Below are 12,667 nucleotides of genomic sequence, written 5' to 3' on the forward strand. Positions count from 1 at the left end.
TTTGTGCCAGGAAGGCCTCTCAACAAGGGAAGTGTTCAGGCGTCTCGGAGTTAACCATAGCGTTTTTGTTCGCACATGGAGGAGATACAGAGATACAGACAGGAACTGTCGATTACATGCCTCGCTCAGGCCACCCAAGGGCTACTACTGCAGTAGATGACCGCTACCTACGGATTATGGCTCTGAGGAAGTGTGATAGCAACGCCACCATGTTGGATAATGGTTTTCGTCCAACCACAGGATGTCGCGTTAACACTCAAACTGTGCGCAACAGGCTGCATAATGCGCAACTTCACTCTCGACGTCCATGGCGAGGTCCATCTTTGCAACCACGACACCATGCAGCGCGGTACAGATGGGCCCAAAAACATACCTAATGGACCGCTCAGGATTGGTATGACGTTCTCCTCATCGATGAATGTCGCATATGCCTCCAACCAGGCGCCGTAACGGCTGTACGATACGTGAAAGGCATCGTCCGACCGACAATGCAACCATGTCGACAGCATATTGTCGAGGCATTCGTCTTCATAGACGACAAATCGTCCCCCATGGTGCGCATCTTGTGAATGACTTCCTTCAGACTAACGACATTGCTCGACTAGAGTGGCCAGCTTGTTTTCCAGACATGAACCCTAGCGAACAATCCTGGGACAGATTGAAAAGGGCTGTTAATGGACGACGTGACCCACCAACCACTCTGAGGGATTCATGCCGAATCGTTTCCGTTGAGGAGTGGGACAATCTGGACCAACATTGCACTGAGGGCCTGCTGTAAATGTAGGTATGTTTGCTTTAGTCTCGTGGAATCTTGGTTTACACTTCAAGACGCGCCTAGCCGTCATGCGGCAGATGCCGAGGGAATGGTTCAAATGGCTCTGAGCACTATGGGACAACATCTGAAGTCATCAGTCCCCTAGAACTACTTAAACCTAACTAACCTAAGGACAGCACACACATCCATGCCCGAAGCAGGATTCGAATCTGCGACAGTAGCAGTCTCGCGGTTCCGGACTGAACCGCCTAGAACCGCACGACCACCGCGGCCGGCTGCCGAGGGAACTGTAATAGTCGGTGCACATCACGTGCGAACTACAGACATGCACCCACCTCAAAGTGAAACATCCTGCCTGTGTGGCTCGATGTGAAATAAAATAATTAATCAATAGTTAAGAATTGCTTGTTATACACGACATCAACAGGCTCACACGCACACTAACGTTTTTTAAAAACAAATATTGTGGAAAACTCTGTAACCCGTTTCAGAATTTTATTCGTCGGCCAGCGACTTGAGTTATATATTTGTACGCATTGTGTGTAAACCTTCCCTCCACATATTCAACAGCTGTTGCTATAGGTCCCACACCCCACCAATCACTCCACGCATTTTGTATTTTATGCTGTGTACTTTGACGCCTGCGCCATGCAGGACTTCACGTGGCACTCGATTTTGGTATGACGCTGATAATGCATCGACATAGGTTGCAGGTAACCATAGTGTTTGAGAAAATCCTGTATTAAGTGCTGTTATATTTGGCTTTAATTATGGCTCACGCTTGAAACAAGTAGCGCTCAAAAAAGAACAGTTTTAAAATACGGTTTCGTGGAACGATGTCTGTTCCAATTTATGAGACGGGTGCTGCATTCAACGGCATTGTATGTCATAATTCTGCCGCAGTCCTTTATTAATTATTGTAATATCACTTCAAGCTTAAAGGATACTTTCAGTAAAGTTCAGTATAAATGTAGGAGAATGTGTCCATCACTGAGATCTTGTTAACTGGAAGTGCCAAGGAGCGCGCGTCACCGTATATTACGTTAGTACTTTAATGTTTATTAGCAACATAATATCTTAAGTATGAAAGCACCATACCACGAAAATTCCAGTGCAGCTGTATTCGAGTGAAAGGCCAACCAAAAAAAAAGGAAACGTAACGAATGTCAAAATGATCAATTTTAATATCCTCATAATTATTATCTGAAGTACACGAGTGCTTATAGGAATTTAAATTTAGTCGCTGATGACTTAGAGAGTGAAGTCAGAGATCTATCCGAACAACAGTTCTGCACATGGTGCTCTTTCTATCTCTTTATATTGATGTGTATAGATCATTATCTGTCATTTATTTCCTTGCTATGAAGATCGTGTTTTTAATGTTTGTGTGAAATAATTTTACTCTGTATATATACAGTTCCTCTAATTTTCAATTCGCTAACTATACACTGACTACGCAAGCGATTTCTTCATGATGTGGGAGTTTTGAACATTGTGAGATGTTTTCTTCCTAAAATCCAGATACCACCTGAGAATGGTCTAGTACTGAAAGTAGCCGTGAGAGAATAACAAACTATGACACAGTACTGTCAAGCTGAGATGAATGTTCTATTATAGTCACAGCACAAAAGGAGCTGACAATTCAATAAAATGTTGAAAATGTTCTCTTCTGTTCCAGGTGAGTGACCTGTTGTCTACAATACACACGAGAACATACTTAGACATACAAGGTAAGTAGGAATATTTACTTAACAGTACTGAATCACAACCGCACCCACTCTTATACTTCCTCGTCCGACTGAAATCGACTTCAAAGCCTATCTTCCTTCAGTTAAGGATGTGAAAACCACACCGTGAGAAACAGGGACTGTGTATAGAGGATGTTGCAATGATTCCCAACCAAACTTCCGAAGCCTACCCATCGTTCGACTCTCAAGGGAGGGGGGGGGGGTGAAGTAGCGTTTATCGTGCAACAAAATGATTCCGTCAGACAGCATTCCTGGACTTTAAAGCACATCGCAGTTTCTGCAAAGTGTCCTTATAGAGCTGTACATTGTGTTGCCCCAACTAACTCGATAAGCAAAGGAAGCGTTCGGTTGCACCATAACGCCCGGCCCACAATACCAGCTGAAGTAAGGCTACGGTTCGGTGATGTGGTTGGGAAACACTGCAACATCCTCTGTATAGCCTCGATATTTCACCTCGTCATTTTCATGTATTTGGCGACCTAAAGAAAGACACGCATGGACTTAGATTTCAGTCGAAAGAGGAATTGCAAGGGTGGGTGCGGTTGTGGATTCATCTGTGGCTGACCCTGACATTTCTTCTCCTGGTGGACTAAATGTCTTAATACGTTTAGTGATTACTTTTGAATAGAGCCATTCCATAGTCCGGTTGTGGCGAGTGTTTTATTTTGTTTTCATTTGACTGCCGCTTGTACAATTCCGCATCAGTTGTTGATGAACTAATTGATCAAAAATGTTCTCGCACAGTATACAGGGTGGACAAAAATTGTGCAACGAAATTTTAAACCTGGATACCGGATGCCAGTAGGAACCAAAATTACTAATGTTGAGCCGGCCGAAGTGGCCGTGCGGTTAAAGGCGCTGCAGTCTGGAACCGCAAGACCGCTACGGTCGCAGGTTCGAATCCTGCCTCGGGCATGGATGTTTGTGATGTCCTTAGGTTAGTTAGGTTTAACTAGTTCTAAGTTCTAGGGGACTAATGACCTCAGCAGTTGAGTCCCATAGTGCTCAGAGCCATTTGAACCATTTTACTAATGTTGTGTACATCAACAACACACCATTTTTAAACAACGGAAACTTGGCACCAATTTGGTCGTAGGATCGCACTGTTGCCGTTCGTCGGTTGACGGGTAGCGCTATGGTTGTCGGTTCACACGAACAAACGTCCCTCGCCCCGTCACTGCCCCAACGTGATACGCACACGTGTCGAACAGGGCTTGCTGTTTGTCTCCACCTCACGTCAGAGGCATTCACACGTAAGCTTCGCGTCGTAGCACACACACGCGTCATCTGCTATTTAGTTATACAGTAAGCATGACTGCACAGTATTCGTTTGAAGAACAACGAGATATGGTTTTTGTTTATGGACTAGCCGACGGTAGTGCGCATGAGGCTCACCGGTTGTATGAAGAACGGTATCAAGACGCCACCCACGCCTGCAAACGTTTACAGCAATTCACTGGCGACTTGGCGGAACAGGCTCGTTAGCGGGATAAAATGATGATGCTGGAAGTCCTCAAACACGACGGAATGCGGCATTTGAAGAGACTGTTCTCGAGCGCTTCGAGGAAGCACCCACGACAAGTACTCGAGCGGTTGGAAACGTCATGGGGGTCAGTCATCGGTTAGTCTGGGAGGTTTTGAGGGACGACGGTCAACATCCATTTAGTTTCCACCCTGTCCAAGACCCAAATCCTGTTGTGGACTATGAACACAAGCTAGAGTTTTTCCGGTGGTTTCTGCGAAATGTTGCACGAGATCCCGACATCCCCGCCATTGTTTGTTTACCAATGAGTGCACCTTCGATTGGGATGGAATTTACAACAGTCGAAACGTTAATTACTGGGCAACTTAAGTCACGTATGTCCACGGACACCAGGAACGATTTTCGCTCAACATTTGGGCAGGAATTGTGTGTAACCATCTCATTGGGCCGGCCCGTCTACCTCCTCAACTTACCGGGGCAAATCAACTTCACTTTTTGCTGTAAACTCTACGCGGCCTGCTGGAAGATGTTCCCCTGGTCATATGGCTACGCATGTGGTTGCAGCATGTTGGGGCACCTGCACATAACAGTCGTGCTGTGCGCGGATATTTAAATGAACTCTTCGAAGGCCGGGTAATGGGCAGAGGTGCTCGTAGAACATAGCCCCCGCGATCACCAGACCTCATGCCAACTGACTTTTTTCTGTGGGGATACTTAAAGATTCTGGTTTACCCAACCGGACGCGAACTACGTAGACACGAGGAGGAATTAATGGATCTGATTCAACATGCCACCAATCACATCATGGCAATGCCAGGAATATTTGCAAGAGTTCGGCGAAACACGGTTCGACGTAACCAAGCTACGTTACCGAGCTACAAAAAAGGCCCTTTCAGGGCTGACACAATTTGTAAAAGACTTTCTTTGCGCGAACTGACCGCTGTTGACGGGTTTGCTCCCGGTACGTCTTACCATGAAACTACAAGGGATGTGTCGGGACCTCGGCGGATTCGTCCCCATGCCCCAAGAGGGGAGGCTGGCGCACTACCACCAAGCGTGCGGACCGCCTTGGATACATCGCGATCTCCGGCAGCCAAAGCATTCGCGTTCATGCGTTGTCCAGACCATCCGGCAACAGGGCAAATCCCCCGGAAAATCTGAGCGCGTGTCGCATAGTTTCCTTTGTTTAAAAATTGTGCGTTGTCGACCTGCACAACATGAGTGATTTTGTATGAGGATGGTATCTGTTCACTCAAACATGTCCGAAAGAACAGATACCATTGGTGATCTTGCAGTTCACGAACAGTGAAATTGCAATGAAATCCAGAGCTTTAGCTGGTTACAGACGTTGATAAATATCAAAGGGGACAGTTGAAAATGTGTGCCACGAACGGGACTCGAACCTCGGATATCCTACTTAAATGGTAGACGCAGTTTACCGTGGGGGATCAGTACCATCACTTATTAAAAGAAAAATGGAAATGAGTGTGTGGCATCGTTGGCCGGGAGGCCCCATCCGGATAAGTTCGGCCGCCAAGTGCAAGTCTGATTTCATTCGACGCCACATTTTCTTTTACGTAGCCCGAACGTTAACCTCTTTTTTTTTTCTAGCCTTTTTTTACTGCTCTACTTTTTTTTCGGGGCAATGAATTTAAATTAGCAATAATATTCACCTTCATCATGATAAAGCCTTTTTTTTTAGAATAGAGGTAATACTTCCAGAATGAGATTTCCACTCTGCAGTAGAGTGGGCGCTGTGCGCCAGAAATTTGGAAGGTAGGAGGCAAGGTACTGGAGCAATGAAGCTGTGAGGACGAGTCGTGAGTCGTGCTTGTGTAGCACAGTTCGTAATAAAAAAAACTGAGTTAATGGATCAATGACCATCTTGGACAAGCGTCATTAGACTTCCGCACCAACAAATGCACCGACCAATAACGAACAAAAGTAGATAAAGAAGTTTTTAGAGCAGTTTCCCACGAAAGGCAAAGGTCCTGAGTTCGGGTCTCGGTCTGGCACTCAGTTTTAATCTGCCAGGAAGTTTCAGAGGTAATACTGTCGGTCTTTCCTGTATGTCAAAACACTAATGATTGGTAAAGATGTTTATCCTTCTGGAATAAATAATATCACAAATAAATTAATAGTAAATGTTGTCGGTAGTTCTTTTTAAAATAATAATTTCAAATTAGTCTCTCTTATGGCCGTGCTCACCTTTATTATAATTTTCGGAGGAGCAACATGACACATTATGTAACAGATTTTCTCCCTGACAAGACAAATCTTTACACCTCAAAGATTTAATTGAATCAAGAAGTCGTTTTTATCTAGGATATCATCGATGACCGTCTGATAAAGATATGAAGATAGTAGTGACTCAAACTGCCATTTATGCAGTGTGAGCCAAATAAAAGTGGCCCAGAGAACAGTGTTCCGGGGTACATCTACATCTACATCATTACTCTGCAATTCACATTTAAGTGCTTGGCAGAGGGTTCATCGAACCACAATCATACTATCTCTCTACCATTCCACTCCCGAACAGCGCGCGGGAAAAACGAACACCTAAACCTTTCTGTTCGAGCTCTGATTTATCTTATTTTATTTTGATGATCATTCCTACCTATGTAGGTTGGGCTCAACAAAATATTTTCGCATTAGGAAGAGAAACTTGGTGACTGAAATTTCGTAAATAGATCTCGCCGCAACGAAAACCGTCTTCGCTTTAATGACTTCCATTCCAACTCACGTATCATATCTGCCACACTCTCTCCCCTATTACGTGATAATACAAAACGAGCTGCCCTTTTTTTGCACCCTTTCGCTAACAAAGCAGAGGAAATGAAATGCAACACTAACATGACTATACCAGACACTGAAAGAGACCACCATTCATCTCTCGGCACTTCTGAGCCCTGATGGGAAAGTTGCTGAAGGCGGATCGAAGCTGAGCTGCCAGAATTGGTGCAGTCCCATCCGAAATGATCTGCTGCAGATCTTGAAAACCATGAGGATTGTACGATACACCTTAGACCTGAGGGCTCCCCACACAAAGTAATCGCACAGTGACAGTTCAGGTGAACTGGGGGGGGGGGGGGGCAGCTGGGGCCGCCACTTCACTGACCTCTGCTAAAAATTCTATCAGGCGTGAAGAGTGTGTAAATGTGCTCCAAGATAGTAACAGACTTATCCTGTTCCATATATTATACTACAAATGGTGCGTGCAACTTTATTTGCCCCGCTCTGTATATTTGCCCAAGCGCACGGATCTCATCGGATATGAATTTATCCTCTACTTAGGCATCCTATAATAATATTATTCCCGTACATAATAACGTTATATGACGATTACAGCCCAGAACTTTAATGCAGTACTTCTATAGAATGGCACAACATCTGCAATTTGCATCGATCATCACCGTCGTCGTTTCGTGCATTATCTTTTTGTAATCATCCGAAGATATTTGAAATCAAGTTCCAAAATATTGATAGCGAGCTAAGGGGGCAGTTGTCAAGTACTTACTTATTGGGTTAAGGCGTAATTTCTTTCAAATACCAGGATTTTGAAACAGATATGATTCTTTATTGGGTAGTACACACTCTAGTCTCGTCCATAAGTTAATGAAAATCGGTTAATAGTAACATATTAGCTGTTATGATTTACATTGCATGTTCTTCAAGAAATAGTCGAGTAATGATAAATATGAGTACTAAGATTGAAAGCACAATATAGATTTACCAGGTTGAGCTGCATTTGCCCATCATATAAGCCTTGGCATTTTTGTTCCATAGTTGACATCTCAATAACCGTGATTGGCAACGTGTCCAAAAGATGAAATACTAGTTATACTGTAGAACTGGCTGGTACCAATATTCAGCATACTTCCTTCACTCCACAGCTGACTACCCAGGGAATTTTCCCAGGCTGTTTTCGTCATATAATACTTATTCTCATATTTCAGTTATAAAGAAAAAAACAGCTATTTAAAAATCACTTTTAATGAGGTACGATTTTTGAACATCACAAGTGTGTCTCTTTCAATTTTTAAACTATCTCCAGTCTCCAGAGCCTATCCTTGTCTCTTTAAAATTTGACACAAGAGTGATGATGCAACTTCAACGTCTTGTTACACTGTAAGGGGAGAGCCGACGCATTGCCCTCCGTCACTGGGAATAACTCTAGTGTGAAGTCAAAATAACGTTCAGCGTCCTGAATTGGCCCATGGAATAGAAGTGAAGACACATACTGACCACTAACAAGTCTCAAAAACCGCCTCACTACATCAGACACTAACGTTTCCATTGAACGACACGACCGCAGCATTCTGCCTTTCGAGCGGTTCTAGGCGCCACAGTCTGGGACCGCGCGACCGCCACGGTCGCAGGTTCGAATCCTGCCTCGGGCATGGATGTGTGCACTGTCCTTAGGTTAGTTAGGTTTAAGTAGTTCTAAGTTCTAGGGGACTGATGACCTTAGAAGTTAAGTCCCTTAGTGCTCAGAGCCATTTGAACCATTCTGCCGTTGGTGGTGATGTCTGTAAAGGCCATGGTTCTACATCTACCGAGACTATGATGTCTCTGAATGTTTTGATAAAGGTGACTTAAAAGATGAAACGGCCACTGAATCACAAATAAGGCAGGAAGACGGATGTAATACTGTGAGAATATTCATAGTTATTCAGAAGAAATTACGTCAATTTAAAATCGTGCCGTGCATGGTCGCGATATAGAAGATCCAGTCACTACAAACGCAGGTCAGAAACAGCCTGAAATGCTTGTAACCATGTTGAAGGCTAGGCTGTGCAGAGAAGTAATTGTTATGGAAAAACTTTGATACCATGAGGTGTTCCTGATTCTTTTAGCACTGCAATGAACCAAACCGACCGTCGCGCGCGCAAGTTCAAGCAGCCTGCCAGAAGTAATGTCGGCAAACGTGTTCTTCGTTCGCTTTCCTCGAACCGAGCAAACGTAGTTTTTGCTGACGTAGCTTAAATTCATCACTTTCGAAAAAGGCGCATTTTAACTGGTAATGAACATTTCAACAAGTGGTAACTCACTGACCACGGATACCTGTGCTCTAACGCTATTTACCACGTGCAAGTGCTTGACTATATGCGTGCAAAGACCTGATTGGCTAATTTCGGTGTAGGAAAACTCGGAAACGGAGCAACGTATCGAATTTTTTCATAACAATTATTTCGCAGCACAACTTCCGTGTAATATTTTTAGAAGCTTTTCAGACTGTTTCTGACGACCTTGTGTAACTGAGTTTCAAACAGTTTCGTGGATATCTCAAGGAACGAATGAAATACCACGGAAACACCTGCGGGCGTCATAATATACACCGTCCGTCCCAATTCTTTCCAGACTGCTTTTATTTATGGCGTATAAGCGACGTCAGCGCAAAGTACTGCGGCAGCTGAACTAACGTTAACAGCAGCTGTGCATTCGTCAAGTCAGCTATGAGCAGTTTAAGTGGTAAGTAGTGGACGTGCAGCGGTTGTGTGTCAACGTTGTTGCGGCACAAATTGCATTGCAGCAATATCTCAGGCATTCAAGATATTCTCCATAATACAAGAAATGCAATCGCAGTTGCGACAATGGACAACCACCAGCTATACAGTGGCATGACGACAATGAAAATGAAAATGTGTGCCGGACCGTGACTCGAACCCGAAGCTCCCACATATCGCTAGCGGTCGCCTCACCATTTGGCTTTCTGGGCACCACGCCCAGTCCCAAACTTCCATATGTCGTCAACCATTAATCTAAAATCTGTACTTGTACATTCATTATGTATATTTCTGTTCAGGGGGGGGGGGGGTGGGACATTACACTTGAAAGTCCCTTGCCAGTGGTCTGCGGATAAATACGATGTTGCAGTGACTGTTTGAATTACGATACAAAGATCCTTCGAACAGGCACTGCGGCGAATACAGACGTTATAAAATACAAGAAAAATATTCGCAACTGCGAATATGTTTCTTGTGTTTTATAACGTCAATAGTCATTGCTGTGCCTGTTCCTTCGGTCATATATGCATGCATGCCCGAAGGAATATTGCATCATAATTAGTAATAACAGAAGCACTGCTTTATTGTATTCTGCAGAATGGTTTCAAGAAGAGAAAAGTGTTTCCAAGAACTACCCTGCACACATTGACTTCCCAACAAAAACGATAAAAGGACACTTGCTGCGAGTAGGTACAAATGTAAAACGCGGACAACTCTTTTTTAGGGAAAACAATCAGTGGTGACGAGACTTGGTGTTTTCAGACGAAAAAGAGAAGAAATTAATACGAGAGGTCAGCGGATTGACGACGTAACCACATTCACTCGCCAGCGAGCGGTTCTAGAGGCTTCAGTCTGGAGCCGCGCGACCGCTACGGTCGCAGGATCGAATCCTGTCTCGGGCATGGATGTATTGGTTGTCCTTAGGTTAGTTAGGTTTAAGTAGTTCTAAGTTCTAGGGGACTGATGACCTCAAATGTTAAGTCCCATAGTGCTCAGAGCCATTTGAACCATATGAGCCACAATCAGTCCAATGTGAGACTTGATTTGAACAACATTTCAAAGAAGGACTTTTCCGACATTTCCAGTTGATTGTGTGTCCGTCATGTGCACTGTAATCAAGCAGGGGAGACTGCAGCTTACCTGAAGCATTAAAGCTACTTCCTTACCTTTTCCCTATTGTTTATTAAGCCTGTCTGAAAACCTTATGGGCTGATGGGGTAGAGCAGAGGGAGAAGTGCATCAGGTCAATCTTTTAATATAAAACGGATGACAGAAGAAAACTAAACATAATGTAATTGATACAACATAACATGACTAACATTTCTCTATAATTATAATGTCTTAGAATCCCATAAGAACAAAAAATAGAATTCATTAGTCGGGTAGACAATTCTTTTTTCCTGTTTTTAGAAGAGGAATACATGGAGACTTAGGGCAGTAGATATTCAGTAAGGTAGCTTATTTATCTTTCATTCACAAGCAATTCGTCAAACATACTTCCAACTTCTAAGACGTTTGCTCTTTGGTTATAAGGTTGGGGCTAGCCGGCTGTTGGTACAAATTTAAAGTTCCTCGAGAGTATCTAAAATGTTGCCCTTTTTATTCAGAATTTAAAAAGGAAAACGCTATTTTCAATTGTCGTGTGCTGGTGGTTCTGCTCTTTCAAATGACAAACCAGCGCACCACTGTTACTCGCATAGCTGTGTTCCCTATATCTTATCTTAAACTCTCTCCCACTTTGCCCAATGTAGAAGTCATCGGACTGAATTTTCTCATGTTGAAAAATCAGAAGGAGCGATCTGTTTTACTGGATAACATCTTTCGAAAGCCAATATCGCTTAAAAATTTCTCTATTTACAAACAATCGGTTTCGATACACTTTGATGTCATCTTCAATTCTTCAAAAATTGTTATAAAATGTGTTCTTTTTGAGTTGGCCCTAAAGCCAAGTTGTCATATAGATAAAATGGACCACATTATATAAAAATTTTTTACAAATAAAACATCTTATGCTCTGTCTAAAGTGGTTCTTCAATGAATAGAACATTTTCTGCTGACGTGAATATATGTGTTACAGTGCTTTTTAGCGTGTACTGTGTTTTACGTTCAGCACTACGCAAATGGACACAGCTGCGTGCACAAGATGCTCTTTGATTTTAAATAGTTTATTTATTACAAATCTGTATACCATGCTCTACATTTCATCCACACGACAATTTAGCGTGATGTCCAACGCAAAATGCACACATTTTGTAACAAAATTTTTTTAAGACGTGAAGATAACAGCGAAGTCTATGGAAACCGATTTATTGTAAATAAAGAAATTTTTATGCTATTTTCGCTTTAGAAAGTTTTTATCAATTAGAAATTATCGCAAGATCTAAATTTAATTTTGTAGACTCCTGCGTTAGAAAATTTCTTCAGTGGCGTAGTAGCTTCTCTAGTTTGTTATTCGTTCGAAAACCAAACTGAACCCTGAATTTTTCAAGGGTATTTGGTATATTTTCTGAAACATGGCCAGTGTGTGGTAGTGAAATGTTTATAGGTTGGCAAAAATAGGCTTGGACAAAGAAGAACTAGACAGGGAAAAGCCGGGACAGGAAATGATTTTGCAGAAACAGAAATCAGGAACTTGTGGGAAAAGTATTAGAGTTGAAATCAACAGAGGTGAAAAAAAACGTAATAAAATAGAACTATAGCCGACATATTTGATGTGAGAGAAAAGCAATTGTATTAACATTCAACACAATTCTCATTTATTCTTCAATCTCAGGTGCACATTTTTTAATACATAATACGCTTCGATCTTTCTGGGTTACCTTCAGATTTATGTAGTTGCGTCAGCAACACATCCATTGTGTCACAACCTCATATCAGAGAAGTGTGAAATAGATCTCAAAATGATCTAGAGTGATCGAAACATGTCATGAATTTAAGAAATGTCCATCTGAGGTCAAAGAATTAATGGGAATTGTGTTAATTGCAACAGAGCTGCTGCTCCCTCCAGACGAATATGTCTGTTACAGTTTTATTTTACTATGCGAGAGACCACTGTTGACTGCATAGTTTGGTGTAATTCCAAATCATCGCTGTCTCATCTCGGCATGTGTGGGATAAGCGTAGCTGTCGTGTCTACAGTACTTCCATTTCTCAT

This window comes from Schistocerca nitens, chromosome 6, assembly GCF_023898315.1.
Source record: "Schistocerca nitens isolate TAMUIC-IGC-003100 chromosome 6, iqSchNite1.1, whole genome shotgun sequence".
Lineage (NCBI taxonomy): Eukaryota > Metazoa > Arthropoda > Insecta > Orthoptera > Acrididae > Schistocerca > Schistocerca nitens.